A 9,524-nucleotide genomic window follows, 5' to 3' on the forward strand; every position below is an offset into this window, starting at 1 on the left:
ACTGGGAGGGGCATGTAGTTTAACATAGCCCAAGTTAGCTTTGAAAATTAAAAAATTAGTTAAGTAACAGGGCTATTAGCTTTTATCTTTCCTTTAATCATTCACTGTGCAAATTGAGCATTTTTTTCCCTCTCCACTTCCCAGCTATATGAAAGTGCTTAAAGCACGGTGTAGCAAACAGGAATTTTAAAATGTTTTCAAATGCTCCAGTCCCTGCTGGGTATTCAAGTTCTAGCACTCCTTTAAATTACACCCAACAATGCTATTTTAAAAATGGAAAATAAATACTTCTAAAAGATGTGAATGTTAACCATGTTTTATGTTCCTGAAAAAGTGATAAATTCCTGATCCTGAAATACTCCTATCTATAGTTCTTCCTCTCAACTGTTCAACATCAACTTTAAAACAAACCAAAATTTCTATTCCATCATAAGATCTAGCAGCTGAAAGTATGTAAAATAACTCCTTCAAAATTTTTAGAAACCCTGATAATCTCAATTCTAGTTTTTTTTTTTCTTTTCTTTTAATAAATTTATTTATTTTACTTTTGGCTGCGTTGGGTCTTTGTTGCTGCGCGGGCTTTCTCTAGTTGCAGAGAGCGGGGGCTACTCTTTGTTGCGCTGCGCGGGCTTCTCTTATTGCAGTGGCTTCTCTCGTTGCAGAGCATGGGTTGTGGCACGAGGCTCAGTAGTTGTGGTTCGTGGGCTCTAGAGCGCAGTCTCAGTAGTTGTGGTGCACAGGCTTAGCTGCTCCGCGGCATGTGGGATCTTCCTGGACCAGGGCTCGAATCCGTGTCCCCTGCATTGGCAGGTGGATTCCTAACCACTGCGCCACCAGGGAAGTCCTCAGTTCTAGTGTTTTGATAAAATTAGAGCATAACACTTTTTCGTACTACTAGTAAATGCGAAATGAGAATATCTTTGTCAATTGATCCTTTTACAATTTCTCTCATTTCCAGGGAAAGGTGAAAGGCAACAGGATTACTCATCACTTAAAATTTCAATGACTAACATTTCAGTTGAATTTGTTAAGTTGGCATTACAGATTGTCTTCCTAACAAGTGGGCAAGTGTTCCTTAGGTTTGAAATGTGTGTTATGGACTGGATAAAGTGCTAGAATTCTGTACCTGTGTAAATTAGTGGGGGTGAGAAAAGGAAAGGGATCCTTGGGGAGAGTTATAACTCAGAAGTCTAAAAAAGCCCTCAAGTCTTAATTCAAATGACACATACCTGAATTTTGGGAAAGCACCATCCAATAAAAATATAATTCTAGCCACATATGTAATTTTAAACTTTTTCAGTAACCATAATTTTTTAAAAATGAGGAACAGATTAAATTAACTTCAATAATCTATATATCCAAGATATATGAACATGTAATAAATATAAAAATTACTGAGATAGTTTATATATTTTTTCTTACTGAGTCTGAAATTCAGTGATTTTAGATTAATAGCACATTTCAATTTGGACCAGCCACATTCCAAATGCTTACTGGCCACATGTGGCTACCATATTGGAGGGCACATGTCTGGAGAATTAAGGTGTGAGAGTCAAGGAATGATTAGAAGTGTTGGACTACAGACTATTTGCAAAGTGTAGCTTTGTAATTAATTCCATGAGTTTCAAGGGCTTAGCTTTTGAGTCAACATTTGTTTCTCTACTCAACATCAAGTTTTTTCTAGATTTCAAATCATTTTAAGCAGTTAATATGGCATTGATGTTACAAATAAACATGGTTAGATTTTTGAAAGAACTTGTTATGGGCTATATTGTCCCCCCAAAATTCATGTTGAAGCTCTAACCTCCAGTACCTTAGAATGTGACTGTATTTGGCGATAGGGTCTTTAAAGAGGTGATTAAGTTCAAATAAGGGTGTTAGGGTCAGCCCTAATTTAATGTGACTGATGTCCTTATAAGAAGAAAATAATTGGACATACTGAGAGACACCAGAGGTGCATGTGTATAGAAAAAAGACCGTGTGAGGACACAACAAAAGGTGGCCATCTGCAAGTCAAGGAGAGGGGCTTCAGAAGACGCCAGACCTCTCAGCTTCTTGATTTCAGACTTCTAGCCTCCAGAACTGTGAGAAAATAAATTTCTGTTGTTAAAACCACCCAGTCTGGTATTTGTTATGGCAGCCCTAGCAAACTAATACAGGACTCCAGGGTAAGAATGGAAAGATTGTCTGTCCTTAGCTGAAGTTGTAAAGAATTTTACAGGCTTGCTTTTTCTCCTCCTTCAGTGGAAGAGAGACTACTTTCTAGCTTGAGATTTTTATCATTATTATTATTGTTTTACCCTAGAAAAGAGAAACAATAGTTTCAAAATTAGAAAGATAGATTACATCTCTATGTTAATTCTTTATTAATAAGTTGATGGGAAAAATCTCTGAAACACGAATAGTAAAAAAAATATTGTCTAAAAATACAATGTAATGTTATGTCTGAATTTATCCATCTCTTTGTATTTTCCTTGCAATTTATTTGTGCAAGAAACTGAGTTATTTGTCCTATAATTTCCCGTGTGAATTTTGCCAATTGCACCTCATGCTGTCATTTAATACATTCCTTCCTCTTTTCTGTACTTCTTGTATTTTCTGTAAATTGATCAATAGATCTAGAGGCTTGATCAGATTCAGGTTCAAAGGACTATATCATAGGTGATGGTATACATTTCTATCAGAAGGCACATATGCCTGGTTGTTTCTCTTTTTGTGATGTTTGAAGTCATTGATCTTTGCTTAAATCCATTAATTTAACTTAGAGTTGTAAAATGGCATTACTCTAATTGTCTTTCCTTTTTCTATTATTTGTGCAGCTACTCTATAAAAAGAAACTTTCCTTCATCAACCATTTTGTTGTTCTGAGGTACATTTCTTTATGGAAAGGCAAAATAAATGTTTGATTCTTTCCCTCTATTTACCGATTTTCGGAATAATGAGTTGGTTCCTTAATATCCTCCAAAGGTGACCAATGATGGTATTTGTTGTTTAGTATCCTTACACATCCATCGATTTAAGCTTACTTGATATAAGCAATGTAAATGATGCTCTGATTGATTGACCCGTGGTAGATTATCTTTTAAATATCTTATCTTTTACAGAATTCAATAAATGAAATCAGTTTAAATTTTATTAAGATGCTACTTGGGAATGTGCAGAAAACAAATGGAACTCGATATTTACTCAAATGAATTGGATTTACATATTTAAATGTGGGCATGCCCCTAAATTTTAGCTGAGGTGTCAAGTCGAGAAGGCTTCTATAATTTCAAAGAAATAGGAAGCATTGCAATTTTTTCTCTTACCCAATAATTACTGCTGGGTAATCATTTTAAATGTCATCAAAATCTATGAACTTAACACTTTACTCCATGTAGTAAGAAAAATGTTCTGGAAATTTACAAGCTTGAGGAGCCTCAGCAATCACTAGTCACGGAGACATACATTTTAGCACTTGATGAAGCGGTACACTAAATAGAACATGTTGGTCAGCAGGAATTACTAATTTCCCTGGCAGAATACTAAAACATCTGTGATGGAGCATAGGTCAGTGAAACTGGCAATTTTCAAAGAAAAATTATACTCACTGTAGAGCCCAGAGCCCCCTATGGCAGGATTAATTGGCTGCTTTTATACAGAAGTTTTGAGGAAGTTGAATTTAAGTACCGTAAAGTAATATTCTCTTTTAAGGAAACTACCAACTAGAGCTACTTATTTTAAAGTTTTTAAAAAATTGGCAAGCGCTGGATGAAGCAATTGAGTATTTAAAATACATAACATTTCAACAGATATGAGAACAAGTGAAATTATAAAGGAAAAGAAGCCTATGGACTTGGTCAGGTCATATTACCAAATATTAATTTTTAACTAGAAAAATTAATTATCTTGACAATGTCATTTTCCTCCCATTTCTGGGGCACTATCATAGTTTAAGTATTGGAATAAACTGGTACAAATAATGTTATTTTCTTTTTAACATATATGTTTTGATATGTTAAAAACATAAGTTATTGGTGGAAATTTTGGAATGAGAATTTTTAAAAATTTTAATGAGTATTTAAAAAAATTATTGGTATATACCTTCTAAATTTAAAATTTCATTTGATCCAGAAGTGAAATTTATTAGTACTCCAATGATGTATTTATTTCAAACAAAAAAAAAATATGCAAATACTAGAGTTTCTTCTCAAAACTATAATGAAAGTTGTCATTCATATCTCTTGAGAAAATCTATATTTTCAACATTCTTACACAGAGCACAATGATTTTTCATGCTTATTTTTTAATTATTTTTTTATACAGCTGTTTCTGATTACTTATCTATTTTATACATATTAGTGTATATATGTCAACCCAATCTCCCAATTCATCCCACCACCACCCATCCACCCCCACTTTCCCCGCTTGGTGTTCATACATTTGTTCTCTACATCTGTGTCTATATTTCTGCTTTGTTCATCTGTACCATTTTTCTAGGTTCCACATATATGCATTAATATACGATATTTGTTTTTCTTTCTGACTTAGTTCACTCTGTATGACAGTCTCTAGGTCCATCCACATCCCTACAAATGACCCAATTTCATTCCTTTTTATGGCTGAGTAATATTCCATTGTATATATGTACCACATCTTCTTCATTCATTTGTCTGTCAATGGACATTTAGGTTGCTTCCATGACCTGACTATTGTAAATACTGCTGCAATGAACATTGGGGTGCATGTATCTTTTTGAATTATGGTTTTCTCTGGGTATATGCCCAGTAGTGGGATTGCTGGGTCATATGGTAATTCTATTTATAGATTTTTAAGGAATCTCCATACTGTTCTCCATAGTCCCTGTATCAATTTACATTACCACCAACAGTGCAAGAGGGTTCCCTTTTCTCCACACCCTCTCCAGCATTTGTTGTTTGTAGATTTTCTGATAATGCCCATTCTAACCAGTGTGAGGTGATACCTCATTGTAGTTTTGATTTGCACTTCTCTAATGATTAGTGATTCTGAGCAGCTTTTCATGTGCCTCTTGGCCATCTGTATGTCTTCTTTGGAGAGAAGTCTATTTAGGTCTTCTGCCCATTTTTTGATTGGGTTGTTTGTTTTTTTAATATTGAGCTGCATGAGCTGTTTATATATTTTGGAGATTAATCCTTTGTCCATCGATTTGTTTACAAATATTTTCTCCCATTCTGAGGGTTGTCTTTTCATCTGGTTTATAGTTTCCTTTGCTGTGCAAAAGCTTTTAAGTTTCATTAGGTCCCATTTGTTTATTTTTGTTTTTATTTCCATTACTCTAGGAGGTGGGTAAAATAACAATCTTGCTGTGGTTTATTGCAAAGTGTGTTCTTCCTATGTTTTATTCCAAGAGTTTTATAGTGCCAGGTCTTACATTTAGGTCTTTAATCTGTTTTGAGTTTCTTTTTGTGTATGGTGTTAGAGAGTATTTTAATTTCAGTCTTTTACATGTAGCTGTCCAGTTTTCCCAACATCACTTATTGAAGAGACTATCTTCTCTCCATTGTATATCCTTGCCTTCTCTGTCATAGATTAGCTAAGAATAGGTGCGTGGGTTTATCTTTGGGCTTTCTATCCTGTTCCATTGATCTATATTTCTGTTTTTTGTGCCAGTATCATATTGTCTTGATTACTGTAGCTTTGTAGTATAGTCTGATGTCAGGGAGTCTGATTCCTCCAGCTCCGTTTTTTCTCTCGATTGCTCTGCTATTCGGGGTCTTTTGTGTCTCCATACAAATTTTAAGATTTTTTGTTCTAGTTCTGTAAAAAATGCCATTGGTAATTTGATAGGGATTGCATTGAATCTGTAGATTGCTTTGAGTAGTAGAGTCATTTTCACAATATTGATACTTCCAATCCAAGAACATGGTATATCTCTCCATCTGTTTGTGTCATCTTTGATTTCTTTCGTCAGTGCCTTATAGTTTTCTGAGTATAGGTCTTTTACCTCCTTAGGTAGGTTTATTCCTAGGTATTTTATTCTTCTTGTTGCAATGGTGAATGGGATTGTTTCCTTAATTTCTCCTTCTGATCTTTCATTGTTAGTTTATAGGAATGCAAGAGATTTCTGTGCATTAGTTTTGTATCCTGCAAATTTACCAAATTCATTGATTAGCTCTAGTAGTTGACTGGTGGCATCTTAGGATTCTCTACGTATAGTATCATGTCATCTGCAAACAGTGATAGTTTTATGTCTTCTTTTCCAATTCGGATTCCTTTTTTTTCTTTCTTCTCTGAATGCTGTGGCTAGGACTTCCAAATCTATGTTGAATAATAGTGGCAAGAGTGGACATCCTTGTTTTGTTCCTGATCTTAGAGGTACTGCTTTCAAGTTTTCACCATTGAGAATGATGTTTGCTGTGGGTTTGTCATATATGGCCTTTATTATGTTGAAATAAGTTCCCTCTATGCCCACTTTTTGGATAGTTTTTACCATAAATAGGTGTTGGATTTTGTCAAAAGCTTTTTCTGCATCTATTGAGTTGATCATATGATTTTTATTCTTCAGTTTGTTAATATGGTGTATCACATTGATTGATTTGCATATATTGAAGAATCCTTGCATCCCTGGGATAAATCCCACTTGATCATGGTGTATGAGCCTCTTAATGTGTTGTTGGACTCTGTTTGCTAGTATTTTGTTGAGGGTTTTTTCATCTATATTCATCAGTGATATTGCTCTAATTTTCTTTTTTTGTAGTATCTTTGTCTGGTTTTGGTATCAGGGTGATGGTAGCCTTGTAGAATGAGTTTGGAAGTGTTCTTTCTGCTGCAATTTTTTGGAAGAGTTTGAGAAGGATGGGTGTTAGCTCTTCTCTAAAGTTTAGATAGAATTCACCTGTGAAGCCATCTGGTCCTGGACTTTTGTTTTTTGGAAAAATTTTAATCACAGTTCCAACTTCATTACTTGTGATTGGTCTGTTCATATTTTCTATTTCTTCCTGGTTCAGTCTTGGAAGGTTACACCTTTCTAAGAATTTGTCCATTTATTCCAGGTTGTCCATTTTATTGGCATAGAGTTGCTTGTAGTAGTCTCTTAGGATGCTTTGTATTTCTGCTGTAACTTCTCCTTTTTCATTTCTAATTTTATTGATTTGAGTCCTCTCCTTCTTTTTCTTGATGAGTCTGGCTAAAGGTTTATCAAATTTATTTATCTTCTCAAAGAACCAGCTTTTAGTTTTATTGATCTTTGCTATTGTTTTCTTTGTTTCTATTTCATTTATTTCTGCTCTGATCTTTATGATTTCTTTCCTTCTACTAACTTTGGATTTTGTTCTCCTTTCTCTAGCTCCTTTAGGTGTAAGGTTAGATTGTTTATTTGAGATTTTTCTTGTTTCTTGAGGTAGGATTGTATTGCTATAAAATTCCCTCTGAGAACTGCTTTTGCTGTATACCATAGGTTTTGGATCGTCATGCTTTTGTTGTCGTGTGTCTCTAGGTGTTTTTTTATTTCCTCTTTAATTTCTTCAGTGATCTTTTGATTATTTAGTAACATATTGTTTAGCCTCCATGTGTTTGTGTTTTTTAGGTTTTTTTCCTTGTCATTTATTTCTAATATCATAGTGTTGTGGTCGGAAAAGATGCTTGATATGATTTCAATATTCTTAAATTTACCAAGGCTTGATTTGTGACCCAAGATGTGATCTGTCCTGGAGAATGTTCCATGTGCACTTGAGAAGAAAGTGTAATCTGCTGTTTTTGAATGGAGTGTCCTATAAATATCAGTTAAGTCCATCTTGTTTAATGTGTCAGTTAAAGCTTGTGTTTCCTTATTAATTTTCCATCTGGATAATCTGTCCATTGGTGTAGGTGAGGTGTTAAAGTCCCCCACTATTACTGTGTTACTGTCTATTTCCTCTTTTATAGCTGTTAGCATTTGTCTTTTGTATTAAGGTGCTCCTATGTTGGTTGCATATATATTTATAATTGTTATATCTTCTTCTTGGATTGATCCCTTGATCATTATGTGGTGTCCTTCCTTGTCTCTTATAACATTCTTTATTTTAAAGTCCATTTTATCTGATATGAGTATTGCTACTCCAGCTTCCTTTTGATTTCCATTTGCATGGAATATCTTTTTCCATCCCCTCACTTTCAGTCTATATGTGTCCCTTGGTCTGAAGTGGGTCTCTTGTAGACAGCATATATATGGGTCTTGTTTTTGTATCCATTCAGCAAACGTGTGTCTTTTGGTTGGAGTGTTTAATCCATTCACATTTAAGGTAATTATTGATATGTATGTTCCTGTATTGTATATTACAATTTCCTTAATTGTTTTGGTTTTGTCTATGTATGTCTTTTTCTTCTCTTGTGTTTCCCACTTACAGAAGTTCCTTTAGCATTTGTTGTAGAGCTGGTTTGGTGATGCTGAATTCTCTTAGCTTTTGCTTATCTGAAAAGCTTTTGATTTCTCCATCAAATCTGAATGAGATCCTTGCTGAGTAGAGTAATGTTGGTTGTAGGTTCTTCCCTTTCATCACTTTAAATATATCATGCCAGTCCCTTCTGGCTTGTAGAGTTGCTGCTGAGAAATCAGCTGTTAACCTTATGGGAGTTCCCCTGTATATTATTTGTCATTTTTCCCTTGTTGCTTTTTTTTTTTTTAAATATTAAGTTTCCTAGTTCATACTCTTATTTATTTATGTATTTATTTTTGGCTGTGTTGGGTCTTCATTTCTGTGCGAGGGCTTTCTCTAGTTGCGGTGAGCGGGGGCCACTCTTCATCGTGGTGCGCGGGCCTCTCACTGTCGAGACCTCTCCCATTGCGGAGCACAGGCTCCACATGCACATAGTCGCTCTGCAGTATGTGGGATCTTCCCAGACCAGGGCTCGAACCCATGTCCCCCGCATTGGCAGGCAGATTCTTAACCACTGCACCACCAGGGAAGTCCCTCCCTTGTTGCTTTTAATAACTTTTCTTTGCCTTTAATTTTTGTCAGTTTGATTACTATGTGTCTTGGCATGTTTCTTCTCTGGGTTTATCCTGCGTGGGACTCTCTGCACTTCCTGGCCTTGGGTGGCTATTTCCTTTCCCATGTTAGGGAAGTTTTCAACTATAATCTCTTCAAATATTTTCTCAGACCCTTTCTCTCTCTCTCTTCTCCTTCTGGGACCCCTATAATGTGAATGTTGGTGTATTTAATGTTGTCACAGAGGTCTCTTAGGCTGTCTTCATTTCTTTTCATTCTTTTTTCTTTATTCTCTTCTGTGGCAGTGAACTCTACCATTCTGTCTTCCAGGTCACTTATCCATTCTTCTTCCTCAGTTATTCTGTTATTGATTCCTTCTAGAGTATTTTTCATTTCAGTTATTGTATTATTCATCTCTGTTTGTTTGTTCTTTAATTCTTCTAGGTCTTTGTTAAACATGTCTTACATCTTCTCGATCTTTGCCTCCATTCTTTTTCCGAGGTCCTGGATCATCTTCACTACCATTATTCTGAATTCTTTTTCTGGAAGGTTGCCTATCTCCACTTCATTTAATTGTTTTTATGGAGTTTTATCTTG

Source organism: Mesoplodon bidens, assembly GCF_964165515.1.
Source record: "Mesoplodon bidens genome assembly, chromosome: 12".
NCBI classification, from domain to species: domain Eukaryota; kingdom Metazoa; phylum Chordata; class Mammalia; order Artiodactyla; family Ziphiidae; genus Mesoplodon; species Mesoplodon bidens.